The sequence below is a fragment of the Cyprinodon tularosa genome, unplaced genomic scaffold, assembly GCF_016077235.1.
Source record: "Cyprinodon tularosa strain WSP-4 unplaced genomic scaffold, ASM1607723v1 ctg770, whole genome shotgun sequence".
Lineage (NCBI taxonomy): Eukaryota > Metazoa > Chordata > Actinopteri > Cyprinodontiformes > Cyprinodontidae > Cyprinodon > Cyprinodon tularosa.
The window spans coordinates 417,044-434,061 of record NW_024039530.1 but is presented as its reverse complement, the minus strand read 5'-3'; positions in this window follow the sequence as shown (position 1 = coordinate 434,061).

Sequence of the window (17,018 nt, the reverse complement as noted above, 5' to 3'; positions counted from 1 at the left end):
TTCCCAGAGGGCAGCAGGGAGACCAGTCCATGGTGGGGAAAGAAGCTCAACCAGCTGATAAAGAAGGCCGGCTCTGTTCTGGGAACTGATGATTTCCCAGAGAAGGACTCTGCATAAAGTGAAAAGGATGATAGGCATTAGTGAGCATCCTCTTCAGGAGATTTTAAACAACAACAGAGTGTCTTCAGTCAGAACCTTCTCCAGGTTTGGTGCAAGACAGACCTCTACAGAAAATCCTTCCTGCCTACAGCATCAGCACCTACAACAACTGAACGAAATAATTCTTATGAATTACTGACACATCTAATTTTCCTTTTGGGATTAATAACATATTTTTGAATTGAAATGAAGTTGCATAATAATCTAACCTGACTCCGCCAGATGGATTTGCTCCGCATATCCGACGACAAAAACACAACCACAAGCCAGGCTACTCTTGTCGAAACCAGTCGGGAGAAGAGCAAAAACATCTTTTCCTCTGAGAAATACTCTGTAATTCCGATAAAGCTTGCTCGATAGCCACGCTAACGCTAGTTTCATCGGCTGAAGCCACCATGTTCTTTAGACTGAACTGTTGCGCTTCTTGTTGCGTCACACCTCAACCTGCCTCAAAGCCAACGCTGATTGGGCGTTCGTTTGGTGAACGGCTCCAAATTTTCTTTATCGTAGAGTCTCCAGAGGCTATTAATAATCAAGATCAGCAGAAAAAAAAGAGCCAAAACACGTTTAAACTCTAAATTAGATGGAGAGCATCTGATAAACTCCACTTAGTTTCCCAAAAGATTCTCAGCTAGATTTGGGTCAGGACTTTGACTAGGTCATTCTGATACATTATTAAGTATTGATGACTGGCCTTGCTGAAGGAAAGGATTGCCACAACATAATGCGGCCACCGACATGTTTGACCGTTGGATGCTGCGATTAGGGTTGTATGTACAGTCACTTTTTCACCACATGTCAAAAGGACTGCTAAAGTCAATCAGTTATGCTGTATTTTATTTGGGACAGCTGAGTAAATGAGTCTTAAAGTCTACAGTTTGAATGTCACCTTTAAGTTTCTACAATGCATGCTTGTGCAGGGCTGAAGAGTCGGCGCTGCGTCTTTCTGAAGGGTCTCTGCTCCAATCAGTGGGTCCTCATCAGGTGTTTGCTGGACCAGAGGACACGCTGTGGAGGTGATTGAAGCATTTGAATCTGCAGGATCTCTGTCTGAGTCACTGATTTGTGCTGGAATAAAGGTGTTTGGTGACGTTTTGAAGGGTCAGACTGTCAGAAAGAATGAAAAGTTTCCTATTTTCAACAGTTCCTTAGGTAGGACAGGTGACCTTGGTTGGTCAGAAAGGAAGTATTCTTACATTTAGTCCCTGAAAAGTCTTACTTTATCTTCCTGACACTCCTACTGTTATCTGCACGGCATACAGATTCCATTCATTCGTTTTATCTGAGTCTTGGATATTTCTGTCTCTTTGTCTTTTGCTTCCTTTCAGCTCAATCTGATTATTTCCTCCCAGTCCTCCCAATAACTCTGTCCATCGTTCTGAATACAATTATCAGAACAATCTCCAGTTCATATTTAATTCATCTATGACTCCAGGATCAAACAGAAAACTTTTGTTTAAGATTTTCTGCAAAAGCTTTAAAATAATACGTACATTTTCATTTGCTATTCGACGTCTATCGTCCTGTTTACGAAGGTATGATGTGCAAACAAACCTTTGCAGGGATTTGTGAAATGGACGCTGCTCTGCACCAGTCCTCTGCCTAAAAAAGAGGCTCAATACTAAAATTATTACGTGTGTATTTAGCAGAAGAAATCCCCACTGAAGTTTGTCTGAACTTTACCAAAAATATGCTCATTTAAGCGAGATGAGAGCAAACAGGAATCCAGCTGATTGCTTCATTCCCATATGAGCTAATTTTTAAGAATTGACATTTTAAAGAACTAATTAAAGAGATAAATAATCCAAATGGTTTAATTAACATCCACCTCATTTTGGGAAATTCTCGCCTATTTTGCATACCCAAAGGGAAAAGCAAATAACTTAGGAACTGTAAGCCCAATTTACATGTGTTATAGCTATTTGAAAACTAACATCTTTCAGTTTCTGAATATATACATGAAAATTGGGTGAGTAAAACACAGCCTAAGCTGCATCAATTCAAACACGACTCAAAGTTGCTTTTTTTATTCTCGAAAATGATAGGTCTTTTTTGAACAGCAGTATTAAAGACATGCTTGCTTGTTGTGGCTGCTTTGTCGTGTTTACATTTTGACAAGCTGCTATATCTGTGTTAGTTGTGATTTGGTGCTCGCTGTGTCCATAAAATTAACTAGGTACTAATACAACTTTTACTTCAGCGATGGTATCATGGTGTTACTTTATTGTATATCTTGTAACATGTCTGTTGGTTGTGCTGTTCTTTTTACATCTTTTTGGAGGTAATGAAGCAGACTGAAGTTTTTTTTTTTACCGTTATCACCCTTTAATCTTCTCTTTCTTATGTCTTTTCTCCTTTTTTCTGTTCTATTTAAAATGCAGTGTCCCTATAATCTGTAATACTCCATGCATGAATTATAATAAAGCAATTTATATGCATAGATCAAGCGTAACACTATAGCTGTAGTGAGTTCAAAACCTTGGACCCAATATTCAAAAACAGACAGATCTGGATAGTTCAAAACTAGACCTTATTGAACACTCAGTATGGCTGCTTGTCAGCTGGGACGGATAAACCGGATCCTGTTTCTGAGTGGAGCTGAAGCCAGCCGTGGCCGAGGGGCAACAGAGTCCTGAAGGAAATGTCCAAACCCGAAGTCGTAGCAGAACCAAGTTCACAGACCAGAAGATCAGAAAGCCGATGAGGTGCAGAAGGGGAATCCAAGCCGATGTCAGAAAAACAGTCCAAGTTTGGTGAGCCAGCCGAATCCAGGAATCAGTCCAGAACAGAACAGATTAAAGAGCAAACTAGGGCAAAGCAAAACTCGGGATCCACAGGGCAGAAACAGGTCACAATCAGATACTCAGAAAAACAAACAGAAAGCTAGAGTTACTCACACAAAACAGCTTGAATATTCTGGCTCTGGTAGCTGGAAAACACACAGCATATATAGGAGCTGAAAACAGGCAGATCAGATAAGCAGTAATGAGAAACCGGGCAGAGTTAAACAGGTGAGTGGAATGAGCAATCAGGCCAGCCACCAGTGCCAGGATCATGACAATGGCGATAGCCGTACTGCTCCACTTGTGAAAGTAAAATCTGTTGGGCTCTTTTTGGCATCAAGACAATTATTCTTATTTCCACATTGCCAGACAGGACACTGTTAAAAAACAAACAAAAAAAATCCCCCCCAAAAATGAACTAGGCGGTTGAAGTGTGGAGAATCTAAGCTTTCCAAAGATGTCTAACATTTCTATATTGGCAGAGGTGTCAAAATGACAAAGTACAAATACTTCTTTACTGTACTTTTTATGCAAATATACTTTACTCCATTACTTATTTTTCTTCCAACTTCTGACTTCTACTAATTACATTTTATCTGTATCTGTACTTTCTATTCCTTACATTTTTAAAACAAACGTTACTTGTTACTCTTGGCTTCGGTTTAATGTTTCTAAATCTTTATTCCCGTCATGTGCTCCATCCAATGCAGATCCTTGGCTCCATCCACATCTAGTGAAAAGTAGTGTCATTGGATGAGTCATATAACGCAAACACTCATTGGTTAGCTAAAGGAAATCATCAGAAGCAAGCAGGTGTTCTTCAAACTGCTAACGTGAATTGTCTATGCCATGCTACAATGTGGGTCGGAGACAGACCCACGCAAAGGTCGGACACAGGCGAGAGCGTTTCGGGAGACGGAGACCAACAAGACCTCCCTCATCCTTGGCCCTATCTCAAAGAATTTTTCAAAATAGTCAAAAAATTGAGCTTTTATTTCATATAGTGGCATCTGGCTGTTTTTTTTAAAGGTTACTTTATACTTTTATACTTTAAGTAGTTTTTGGAGCTCATACTTTTTCACTTTTACTTGAGTAAAGAGGTCAAGTTGATACTTCAACTTTTACCAGAGTGTTTTTAAAATGCAGTATCTATACTTCTACTTAAGTAACAAATGTGTGAACTTTGAAACCTCTGTATTTTTTTTTTTTTTTTGACATTTTACCGTTGTAATTTTCATACATTCTGAGTTAGAAGTTCTAAACGCTTTAAAACGGGTCAGCAGCTACCCAGTGGGTTTTGAGGGGCTGATGTGGATAAAAGAGTTATTCATCCATAGCTTCACCTCAATCTTCCCTCAGATGCTGAAAATTCAGGGCAATCAACTTGAAATGTTCTAACAAAACGAAAACAGCTCATGATTACCTACTCACTGTTTTTCCTTTCACTGCCTGAACCATCGGTTCAAGCCTCCAGCATCAGAAAGTCAGAGCAGAGCCTTGCTCAAAGCGAAGCTTAGAAGATTTCCGAATAGAGAGCTCTTATCTTCAGGGGAGAGATGCATGATGGGAAGGGCTTGTTCCACTGAGGCTGTCAGAGATAAATGGAGGTGACGGGAGTCAGAAACACCAAACAAGGACAAAACGTGTGAAAACATTTAAAGTCAGTTTACTTCTCTTGCATCTACTTCAGCAGCCATGAAAGCTGCTGTTTTGAAAACCTGCAGTTCTCCTGCTTGCTTTGATTAGCATGGAGGAGGTCCAAATGGATGTTCATTCTGTCCAAAGAAAGCTATTTATTTATCTGCTCGGCCGGCATCGACTAGTTCTGAATTTGATTCTGTAGCTAACATTTACTGACTGCAGCAAGATAGCGAGTTTCATGGATTTCTTCCACCTGTGACACATCTTCAATGAATGGTGGGGAGCTTTTCAAGTTAAACGCACAAAGGAGCCCTAGTTCTGCTTAAACTGTGTTCTTTACATTGATTTGGCAATTTTAAACCAGTGACGCAGCCAGAACATTTTTATAAGGGTGGCCAGGCAATAACCAATGTACACTGAGGGGTGGCCAAAAGTTGAAAGGCGCCAGAACCTCACGGTCAATCGACACTGTTCCAACAGGAAAATTAATGAGCAAAACATCCACATTTTCTAAATAAAGACAAACTATCCTTTCCTAAAGCCTTTCCAAACAAACTGTCAGAATTTGGATGTGGTTTGAGGACCCAAATGCAGAGACAGGGAGGCAGAGGTGAGTTTCTTGTAGATTTAATGGAAGTGTTTTCAAACAACAGAGGCAGGAATCCAAAAGTCCAAAAATCAAAACATGAAAGCAAAGTTAAACAAACCAGAAACCATGGAGACATCAGGGGGAAAACAATAACGACAAGTAAGACTCAGAGAAAGAGTTGGAGAAAGTTTGACGAGGAACCAGCACTGAGGAACTGCATAACGAGTGTATTTATGGGAGACTGAAACAAAGAGAGGACTAACGAGCAGATTGGGAGCAGGTGTGGACAGAGCAGACAGGAAAGGAGCTAGGGAAAGAGGAGAACACAAGAGGGCAGCAGAGGGCAACAAATAAAAACCTGAAAACTGAAAAATAACCAGAGAAGACAACAAAAAAATAATTAAACCACTAAAACATGGAGCAAAGTATAACTGAATACTCAAAAGAAAAACATAACAGAACCAAGACTGTGACACAAACAGATGCATATATTTGAACATATGTGCTTTCTAGATAAAAATGGATAGAATTGTCTCAGGTTTGAATTCTGGGGTGAACATCTTTTCCATTGTCATTACTTAACTACTTTTATCATTAATCATTCTGCTTAAAATTTATATTTGAAGTTACTAATATTTACATAAATTGATTATTTATTAAGTTTGTATTAAAATAGTATTCTATGTATGATTTCACTGAAGACTCCTAGATGACGTGCAGAGACACATCATTTTCTCTTTACCCCATAAGTGTCAGGAAACGGGGACAGAAGGACCCAGTATTCAAGGAGAGACAGTCATGAAACTGTGGTCGGCATGAAACTGGACTCACTGGTGACGGTGGCAGAGAGGAGGACACTGGACAAACTGCTGGACATTATTGACAATGTCAGTCATCCCCTGCACACCGTCATCAGCAACCAAAGGAGCCTGTTCAGTGGGAGGCTGCTCCTTCCCAAATGTAGGACCAACAGACTCAGGAACTCCTTTGTCCCTCATGCCATCAGGCTCTATAACAGGAAATAGAGTTAAGAGAACAGAAGTGAAGGAGTTGTAGTTACTCGCTGTGGTTTTTATAATCTGGACACTCTCTTTCCTCAACCATCCAAGTGCAATACACTACATAACTGTTAATTTAAGTCATTGTTTTGCTATAGCCCTCTGTATTTATTTGTCTATCCTCATCCCCCAATACATCTTCCTACATCTTATTTAATTGATTTTATTTTTCTATTGTATATACTGTGCCTAAACATCCTCTATTTTCTTGTATGTGCAATTTTGTTTTTTTTCTCCTACTACTGGAAATACAATTTCCCGAAGGGAGTAATCCCAAGGGATTAATAAAGTCAAGTCTAAGTCTAAGTCTAAGTCAGTAGGAAAGTTCAAAAGGTTTATTAAATAAATCAAAAACTAAAGTAGAGCTGTGGCTCGCAGACACTGCAGGATGGGAGTGGGGCACCGCCCAATCACAGACACTCTGCAGGAGAAACACAGGTAAGTGACCACGATCATCCGACAGATGATGATTATCTGAGTTGGCCACTTACCTGGTTTAACAGTCCAGTCCTAGAATGTCCCCAAGTGCTGCAGTGCCCAGAGGACATGCTGGAAGCCGATCCTGGTCAGGGATCCAGAACGGACAGGAACAGAACGGAACAGGATCCAGATCAGGCAGGAACAGAAACAGGAGGCAGGATTCAGACTTCCAGGCATCCACAAGCTCCCAGGAGGGAGCAGAGTCTGACAGGGTCCGAAAGCGTGACCACCTGGTCAGGAGCAGACAGGATCAGGTGCAGCTGGGCAGGCTCAGTGGAAGAGGGTAGCCGAGACAGGACGTGGAACCAGAACTTGATGCAGGACCTTTAAACTGGTCTCCACCTTGGAGCCAGGCTTACTTTGATAAAAACCGAACCTCCCCACATATAGAGGAAAAACCCAGAGGACTCCGCGGAGGAGGAACAGTGGACGATCAGGAGACGAGACAAACACAAAAACCCTCTTTCCACTGGCTGCCAGGATCCAGGACATGAACCCAGGCAAAAACTGAATGGACTGACTAACAAAAAGACAAGTAATGATCTGGCACTGAATGCTCAGGCTGAACTGAATATAAACCAGGGGAAACAGGTGAGAGGAATAAATGATAATTGAGGCAGGGAGGGAAAACGACAGGTGAAAGGAATTACTAATTAAGGAGGAGCAAACAGGCCAGATCATGACAATAAGACAAAATCTAGTTCTGAAAAGAGCATGAATTCTTTATTTATCATCTTTAATGTTAGTATATTGATGTGCATAATTAACCACAGTGTTTTTGTTGTCAAGTAATTGTTAATATATGAAGATTTTTAATATTTTTAATATTCTACTTGAATAATCCATTATTTCTGCTGCCACCGTCTGTATTAGAGGAAAAAATGGTAGGGGTGGCCACAGGGGTGGCCAATGATTAGCTAAGGGTGGCAATGGCCACCCCTGGCCCCCCATCTAGCTTCGCCCCTGTTTAACACACAACTTTTTCTTCCATTGAATAGAGCACCTTTGCAGTTTATTCAAACACTAATAAAAAGCATACATCCAACATGCTAATGCAGAAAAAGTACAATAATGCATTTCCTCATAAGGGTAGCTTATATAATCTCAATCCTTCCATTGGCCCTGTCATAAAAATATAAATACTAGCTCCTGCTAAAGTGTAATAGTCATCTGTCATCACTCTGTTTAGTCGTCCAGCATTAAGAAGCTTAAAGAACTGAAGATGGTGAAGCAGTAAATCTTAAAGGTCAGGCCTTGCCTTTGTGGTCCTTCTGGCTCCTCAGGCCTCCATTCAGTTACAGCAGTAATAGCTGAGAAGCTGCTAATATGGGATCAAGATTTTATTGAGCTCTTCTTTGAATCGGAGTGAACTTAAAGTCCTGTTTAGCCACGTTGCTGCAGCTCTGTTGTCGGAAAGATGTTCTCCATCATCAACAAACCTGCAAGCTGAGCCTGCAGCAGAAAGGGCAGCTAATCAATAAGAGTAACAGAGCACCTGAGCTGTATAATTTGATTCGTGTGGGAGTATTTCCGACATCTGAATGCTTGTACTCCAAGTTGAGAAACAGGACACTGTGAGAGGACAACACAACAAAGCCTGAATGCTTAATGAGGCTCAGCTCACACCAACACGCCACATTAATGAAACACAATTCAGAAGCTCTCTGCAGCAAGGGCAGCCTTTATAAGCCGGCCACATGAGACCTGATAAGGCTGGGATTGAGGCGGGAGTTAATTAACAAGTGTTGGAAAGGGGATGTTTGTGTTGAGTTCAGGGTGAACCATCCGTTGCCCCGCCGCACGGGTCCCCAGGCGAGCGAGAGAGAAGAGCGATTCCTTGGGAGTTTGGTTTAATTTCTTCTGTCAGAGAGATCCTTGTGAACCATGGTAACCTTCAGCAGCGTCAGGAAATGAAGAGGCAGCAGGAAGTAAAACATGATGGGGGGGTCTTTAATCAGGATCCATAGGATGAGTTTTCTTCATTACCTTGTTGTTTATGCACTAATCTATTAACATCGTTTTCTCTGTTTATCATTCCTAGAAAAGTTGTTGAAATATTATTTCTTTCCCTTTTTGTTAGTCTGTTTTCATGCTCTGTTATTTGTAGATTTGGATTATTATCCACCCTTTTGCTCAAATGTGTCTAAAAGATCATGATTGGATGTTAGGAATCCAGTCTGTGTGGGTTGTGTATTTTGTTTGTTTTCCTCCACCACCAGGTGGCGCCTGGTTCTCGTTGGCCTTCTCACACACCTGCGGATGGTTGCCTCATTACCGGACGACTCTTAAGCTGCTGACTGCCACTACTTCGACGGCAGAGTGTTTGCCAGTTTTGGGTACTCTAGCCAGGCTGAGTTTTGCTGAGTCAAACTGAGTTTTTGTCAACTTGAGTTTTAACCTTGTTGTTTTTTGTCTTTGCCTCTCGGCAGGAAGTCATCCTGCAAACTGGATGTTTGGACCTTCTCTCCCTGGAAGGATCGTCTGAGCTTTAAACTGAGCTGGGGATTCAAACTGGAGATTTGGATCTACTTTTCCCCAAGGGATTGTTTGAGCTTCACACTGAGCAAGGGATTCATCTCCACAAGAAACGGTTCAAGTACCACAGGAAATCTAAGTGGCAGTCAGCTCCTCCATTCCTCAAGTAAACACCTCAACCTGGTTAAACTCTGTCCGCCCTCCAACGAGCAGGTCTATTACTGGAACAACCCACACCGACTGGATTCAAAGAAAGACACCTTTTTCAGGAAACGGGAATCCTGTTGCCTTTGTTCCCTTTTTCAAATCAAAGACACAAATTTCCCACTGAGCCTGAACTAACCGCAGAATCTTCCCCTTCACTTTTCAGTCCCGGTTTGCCAGTGTTCAGAGCAGCACTGGACTCCTCTCTACCAACTCATATTAAACCTTCCCCTGGTCTCTTTGTTTGGTTTTCTGCATGTGGGTCAGATCTTTGGCTAAAATCATGACATTCTAATCATCCGAGCTGAGCGATGGGCACCTTTTGATGGGCAAAACATAATTGGTCAGAACGCATCATGATTTTTCTTCTTAATTAGGCGTTTATTTTGTCCGAGTTCTGCCCCATTTCATTGAATTAGTGTTCTTCCTTAAGGCGCCCTGCTTTCATTCTGCTTCAGCTGCTCCATAAACTCACCTGCAGTAATTTTCATTCTCTGCTCCTCTGTCGATGATGAAGCTCATTTATTATCCTCACATACTTCATGTTATGTTCTACTTGTGCTTCTTCCATATGTTTGCTAATTTCATTATCAAACTTTTCAACATGCTATCCCTATCTCCCACGGTCTGCCACTCTGGGTCCCTGTGCTAGACCCTTAACCCCACACTGCTCCCCAGCTGCCGCACAGTGGCAGCCCACTGCTCCCCAAGGGGATGGGTTACATGCAGCGGTAAATTTGTGTGAGATTAATAAAGTTCAATTATTATTATTGAATCTCTGGTCTGCATTTCAGTTCAGATTCCAAACCCACAAATTCTAACAATCTGTGGAGTGATGTCATGAAAAGCATAATTGCGCTGTAGATCTATAAGGTCCAATAAATCTTTATCTCTCAGGAAGATAAACAGGCTGTGAACCGCTGCTGAGGTTTCCCCTCCATCTGCCTCTTTCCTGCCCAGGATTATCATGTAATCCCTGAAATTCAATCAGTTTGGGAGATCAGAGATTTTTTCGTCATAACTCATCTCATGAGAGGGTGAACTCCCTCAGGTCTCAACACGGAGTTAACAAGCCTGAGGTAGACAGGTTGGGTGGTCTTCATCCTCCCACCTGGACACAAGCCTGAGAACCTGACAGAAGGTGTGTCGTCTCATAAGGTAAGTTAAGTTAGAAAATCTGATTTAAGATGAATAATTATTTGGCCGTGTGTTTTCAAATAAATGATAGACTTTCTAGTTTCATAAACATTTTTTTCTCAAGCTTTAATCCTTTCCTGTGGTTTTAGGAAGCCGATCAACACAGAGTGCTTTACTGTGAATGGGGAAGAAAACTTTTAAAAGGGGTTTACTTTCCTGCTGGACCTCCACTCTTAAGGGCTGGTTATCCTCCCACAGCAGTGTGTCGCAGTGAGCTTATCACAGGAATAACGCAGATATTTTTGCTTTATTAAGCAAATTTTAAAGCGTGGTCTGCCATATGTTATTCCACGCCGCAACACAAGAGGGACAATCACGAATTAGCTAGGATTGTGGCCGTCTGATTGTCAGTTTGACGAGCTTGTCCGCCGTCTACAACCCCTCATCCAAAGCCGGAAGACATACAGTTCACCGTGAGTGTTCCTGAAAGACCTGCCGTGGCTCTGCGTGATTTGGCTTCGGTTGCAAACCAAAAACTGCAGAAAAGAGCCATAAACGAGCGTCCTTTATGGTGTCTGGCATAGTGTCTGAGGTGTGCCAGACATTGTGGACGGCACTACCGCCAGAGTTTCTGCCATTAGGTACCAAACAGGAAATATGCATAGTGTAGAGGGGATGTAGAATTGACCAATCAGAGGCCTCCTTTCCCTCCTCCCTGTGACGCGATCTGGGCATTGTCTACCGTCGCGTACAATTTTGCAAGTTTTGCTCTAATTAGTAGTTACCGAGCTGTCATTACTATATTCTAATTAGACAAACTGGATCTTCTCGCCGTTCTTTTTCGTGTTTGGTGAGATTGCAATTGTGGATCTTGACCGCCTGCATATTTTGACGGTGAAGGACAGTGAACACGTACATGGACGGTGACGTTCGGAGAAGTAGTGGTGGATGTGGAAAAGTTCTTATTGATTAACATGACTGACAAGTACTACGCACGACGTAGGTGAGCGGGGCGGAGCGGAGCAGAGACGGAGTATGTGGAATCTGGGGGTTAAAATCCGCCACGCATATTCTCGAGGGCCAGTGTGTTGCATGGTTTAAATTTCAGCACACATGATGATGATGGGTTAACAGGCTTTTGCTGAACTGCAACCATAAATCACGTTAGGAAGAAAATAAACTGTTATATATCATGATTCAAGGCAAAGACAAAAGAAAATAAAGGAACATGACTGATTAAAGGTGCAAGTATTAATGTTGATAATTTACAAAGATCTATCTCAGACTTCAGGGGCTCTAAGGAATCCAAATATCACCAAACAAAAATTTAATTAAAAGTCATTTTGAAAGGAATCGACCTCAGCTGAGGTTTGATAAATTATGATGGGATATAGATCCTGAGAATCCATAGAAAGGGTTCTTCTAGACCCCATTTCCTTCTGATTGGTGCCTAAAGATAAATGAATGAAGCTCTTTGTCATAAAGCTTTATTATTGATTATTATGACATGGGCCATGTATTTTACTCAGTGGTCCAAACAGTTTGGGTTTGCAAACACAACCCATCGCCTCTATTTTGGATGGTAATTTTTGATTTGTATCCACAAACTTGGTCAATAAAGTTGATTATGATTTATGAACTTTCAATTCATGTAACTACAGTATCATAAGCCTTTAGTCCAGAAGAGCAGCTCCACTGTAATTTTAATGTTTCAATTAGAAGGATTCAGTACCATATTGTTCCCTTATGACAGCACAGATAAACTGGAATCGGAACTGGACTGAGTCGGAGGCGTGGTTCCTCCGCTGCTCTCGTAGTGAAACAGCTCAGATGTCCCCTTCTTCTTATGTTCTGCTTATTCAATTTGCCCTGAAATAACCACCTGCTTCTTGTAAAGCAGTGATGCGATTCATCCATGACATCACGGTGCACGCCTTATTTTGCACGCTGCAGATGGGCATACAGAGGTTCTGGTTTCTGTCTTTTGGTTTATTAATCCTCTTAGTGATTGAACATTGAGCGGCACAGACTTTGTCATCCAGGCTTTCACTACTCAGGCAGACGTTGCTCTGTGGTTTTGTGGAGAGTTATGATCAAATGCAAATGGATGAAATGCATCATGAAATTTGAAAGATAAACATATTTGATGATTAGCCTACATAGGCACAACCTGTCATTGGATAACTCAGAGAGAACCCATGCTTGCTCGGGAAGAAAATACTAATATCTAAAAGCGGAATAATTTCCTTCCTGCAGAACTCACTCAGATTCAAATAAAAAATCGAACTGTAAACTTGACGGAACTCTTGAGGGCTGCAGGGTTCTGGATTAAACTCAGATGTGAAAAATTAAACTTTGGATTCTGTATTTTCTTGAATTTTCACTGAATGTCTGAGCAGAGGTGGGAACTATCTACTTCAATTTTCCCAGTAACATTTACTTGACTTAAGCTTTAGAAAAAAAAAAAAAGTTTTACTGCATTTCGCTTTTGAAGTGAGGTGGTTATGAAAGTTTGTTGTGTACTGGCATCGCAATAAAACAGCTTAACTAGAGCTTAACTATTGTTAATGATTATATATTGTTTGATCATAATTAGCCTCTATGTGAAATGATTTCTAAAACTCCTACATCGCTGAGAAGAGTTTGATATGTACAGTACAACGCAGTATTAGGGCGAGGCAAGAGATTTTTTTCTTCTATTTCAAGAATAAAGTCGTAACATTACGAGAATAAAGTCGTAACATTACGAGAATAAAGTGACAACGAGAATAGTCATAAAATCACGAGAATAAAGTCGGAAAATTACGAGAATAAAGTCGCTACATTACAAGAATAAAGTATTGAAATTACGAAAATAAAGTCGTAACATTACGGGAACAAACTGACAACGAGAATAGTCATAAAATTACTAGAATAAAGTTGGAAAATTACGAGAATAAAGTAGTAAAATTTACAAAAAACAAGTTGTAGTTTATGATAACTCTTACAAGAAGCACTTTCTTCCTAAAGTGGGGAATGTGGAGCATCATGTGAAGTTATACTTTGGTTCTGGTTTGACAAATCAGGAAATCTTTTAGCAGCAGCATCAAATTGGTCAGGATGTCAACGTGGACTCAGGTTGCTGATTGGTGGAGCTGGTCGGCCATCATCTGCTGGGCGGAGCTCCAAGCTTTCTTTCTAAAATAGGGTATTGTATTATGACTTTATTCTCCTAATTGTAGGACTATTCTCGTTGTGACTTTTTCTTATTCTCGCAATTTTACAACTTTATTCTCAGAATTTTCACAACTCTATTCTTGTAATGTTACGACTTTATTCTCGTAATTTTAAGACTTTATTCTCATAATTTTACGGAATTATATTCGTAATGTTACATGTTTATTCTCGCAATTTTTACAACTTTATTCTCGTAATTTTTGCAAATGTATCCTTGTAATTTTCCGGCTTTATTCTCATAATGTTACCACTTTATTCTCGTAATTTTATGACATTGTAGTCGTAATGTTACAACTTTATTCTTGTAATTTTTATGAATTTTTTTCTTGTAATTTTACGACATTATATTCGCAATGTTACGTGTTTATTCTACCAATTTTTACGACTTTATTCTTTACGACTTTATTCTCGTAATTTTACGACTTTATTCTCGTAATTTTACAACTTTATTCTCATAATGTTACCACTTTATTCTCGTAATTTTATGACATTATGCTCGTAATGTTACGACTTTATTCTTGTAATTTTTATGAATTTATTCTTGTAATTTTACTTTATTCTCATAATGTTAAGACTTTATTCTCGTAATTTTACAACTTTATTCTCATAAAGTTAAGACTTTATTCTCGTAATTTTACGACTTTATTCTCGTAATTGTTATGAATTTATTCTTGTAATTTTACGACTTTATTCTCATAATGTTACGACTTTATTCTTGTAATTTTTATGAATTTTTTCTTGTAATTTTACGACATTATATTCGCAATGTTACATGTTTATTCTAGCAATTTTTACGACTTTATTCTTAACAACTTTATTCTCGTAATTTTACGACTTTATCCTCGTAATTTTTTTAAAACTTTATTCTCGTAATTTTACGACTTTATTCTCGTAATTTTACAACTTTATTCTCATAATGTTACCACTTTATTCTCGTAATTTTATGACATTATGCTCGTAATGTTACGACTTTATTCTTGTAATTTTTATGAATTTATTCTTGTAATTTTACTTTATTCTCATAATGTTAAGACTTTATTCTCGTAATTTTACAACTTTATTCTCATAAAGTTAAGACTTTATTCTCGTAATTTTACGACTTTATTCTCGTAATTGTTATGAATTTATTCTTGTAATTTTACGACTTTATTCTCATAATGTTACGACTTTATTCTTGTAATTTTTATGAATTTTTTCTTGTAATTTTACGACATTATATTCGCAATGTTACATGTTTATTCTAGCAATTTTTACGACTTTATTCTTAACAACTTTATTCTCGTAATTTTACGACTTTATCCTCGTAATTTTTTTAAAACTTTATTCTCGTAATTTTACGACTTTATTCTCGTAATTTTACAACTTTATTCTCATAATGTTACCACTTTATTCTCGTAATTTTATGACATTATACTCGTAATGTTATGACTTTATTCTTGTAATTTTTATGAATTTATTCTTATAATTTTACTTTATTCTCATAATGTTAAGACTTTATTTTAGTAATTTTACAACTTTATTCTCATAAAGTTAAGACTTTATTCTCGTAATTTTACGACTTTATTCTCGTAATTGGTATGAATTTATTCTTGTAATTTTACGACTTTATTCTCATAATGTTACGACTTTATTCTTGTAATTTTTATGAATTTTTTCTTGTAATTTTACGACATTATATTCGCAATGTTACATGTTTATTCTAGCAATTTTTACGACTTTATTCTTTACAACTTTATTCTCGTAATTTTACGACTTTATCCTCGTAATTTTTTCAACTTTATTCTCGTAATTTTACGACTTTATTCTCGTAATTTTACAACTTTATTCTCATAATGTTACCACTTTAGTCTCGTAATTTTATGACATTATACTCGTAATGTTACGACTTTATTCTTGTAATTTTTATGAATTTATTCTTGTAATTTTACTTTATTCTCATAATGTTAAGACTTTATTCTCGTAATTTTACAACTTTATTCTCATAAAGTTAAGACTTTATTCTCGTAATTTTACGACTTTATTCTCGTAATTGGTATGAATTTATTCTTGTAATTTTACGACTTTATTCTCATAATGTTACGACTTTATTCTTGTAATTTTTATGAATTTTTTCTTGTAATTTTACGACATTATATTCGCAATGTTACATGTTTATTCTAGCAATTTTTACGACTTTATTCTTTACAACTTTATTCTCGTAATTTTACGACTTTATCCTCGTAATTTTTTCAACTTTATTCTCGTAATTTTACGACTTTATTCTCGTAATTTTACAACTTTATTCTCATAATGTTACCACTTTATTCTCGTAATTTTATGACATTATACTCGTAATGTTACGACTTTATTCTTGTAATTTTTATGAATTTATTCTTGTAATTTTACTTTATTCTCATAATGTTAAGACTTTATTCTCGTAATTTTACAACTTTATTCTCATAAAGTTAAGACTTTATTCTCGTAATTTTAAGACTTTATTCTCGTAATTGTTATAAATTTATTCTTGTAATTTTACGACTTTATTCTCATAATGTTACGACTTTATTCTTGTAATTTTTATGAATTTTTTCTTGTAATTTTACGACATTATATTCGCAATGTTACATGTTTATTCTAGCAATTTTTACGACTTTATTCTTTACAACTTTATTCTCGTAATTGTACGACTTTATTCTCGTAATTTTACAACTTTATTCTCATTATGTTACCACTTTATTCTCGTAATTTTATGACATTATACTCGTAATGTTACGACTTTATTCTTGTAATTTTTATGAATTTATTCTTGTAATTTTACTTTATTCTCATAATGTTAAGACTTTATTTTCGTAATTTTACAACTTTATTCTCATAAAGTTAAGACTTTATTCTCGTAATTTTACGACTTTATTCTCGTAATTGTTATGAATTTATTCTTGTAATTTTACGACTTTGTTCTCATAATGTTACGACTTTATTCTTGTAATTTTTATGAATTTTTTCTTGTAATTTTACAACATTATATTCGCAATGTTACATGTTTATTCTAGCAATTTTTACGACTTTATTCTTTACGACTTTATTCTCGTAATTTTACGACTTTATCCTCGTAATTTTTTCAACTTTATTCTAGTAATTTTACGACTTTATTCTCGTAATTTTACAACTTTATTCTCATAATGTTACCACTTCAGTCTCGTAATTTTATGACATTATACTCGTAATGTTACGACTTTATTCTTGTAATTTTTATGAATTTATTCTTGTAATTTTACTTTATTCTCATAATGTTAAGAC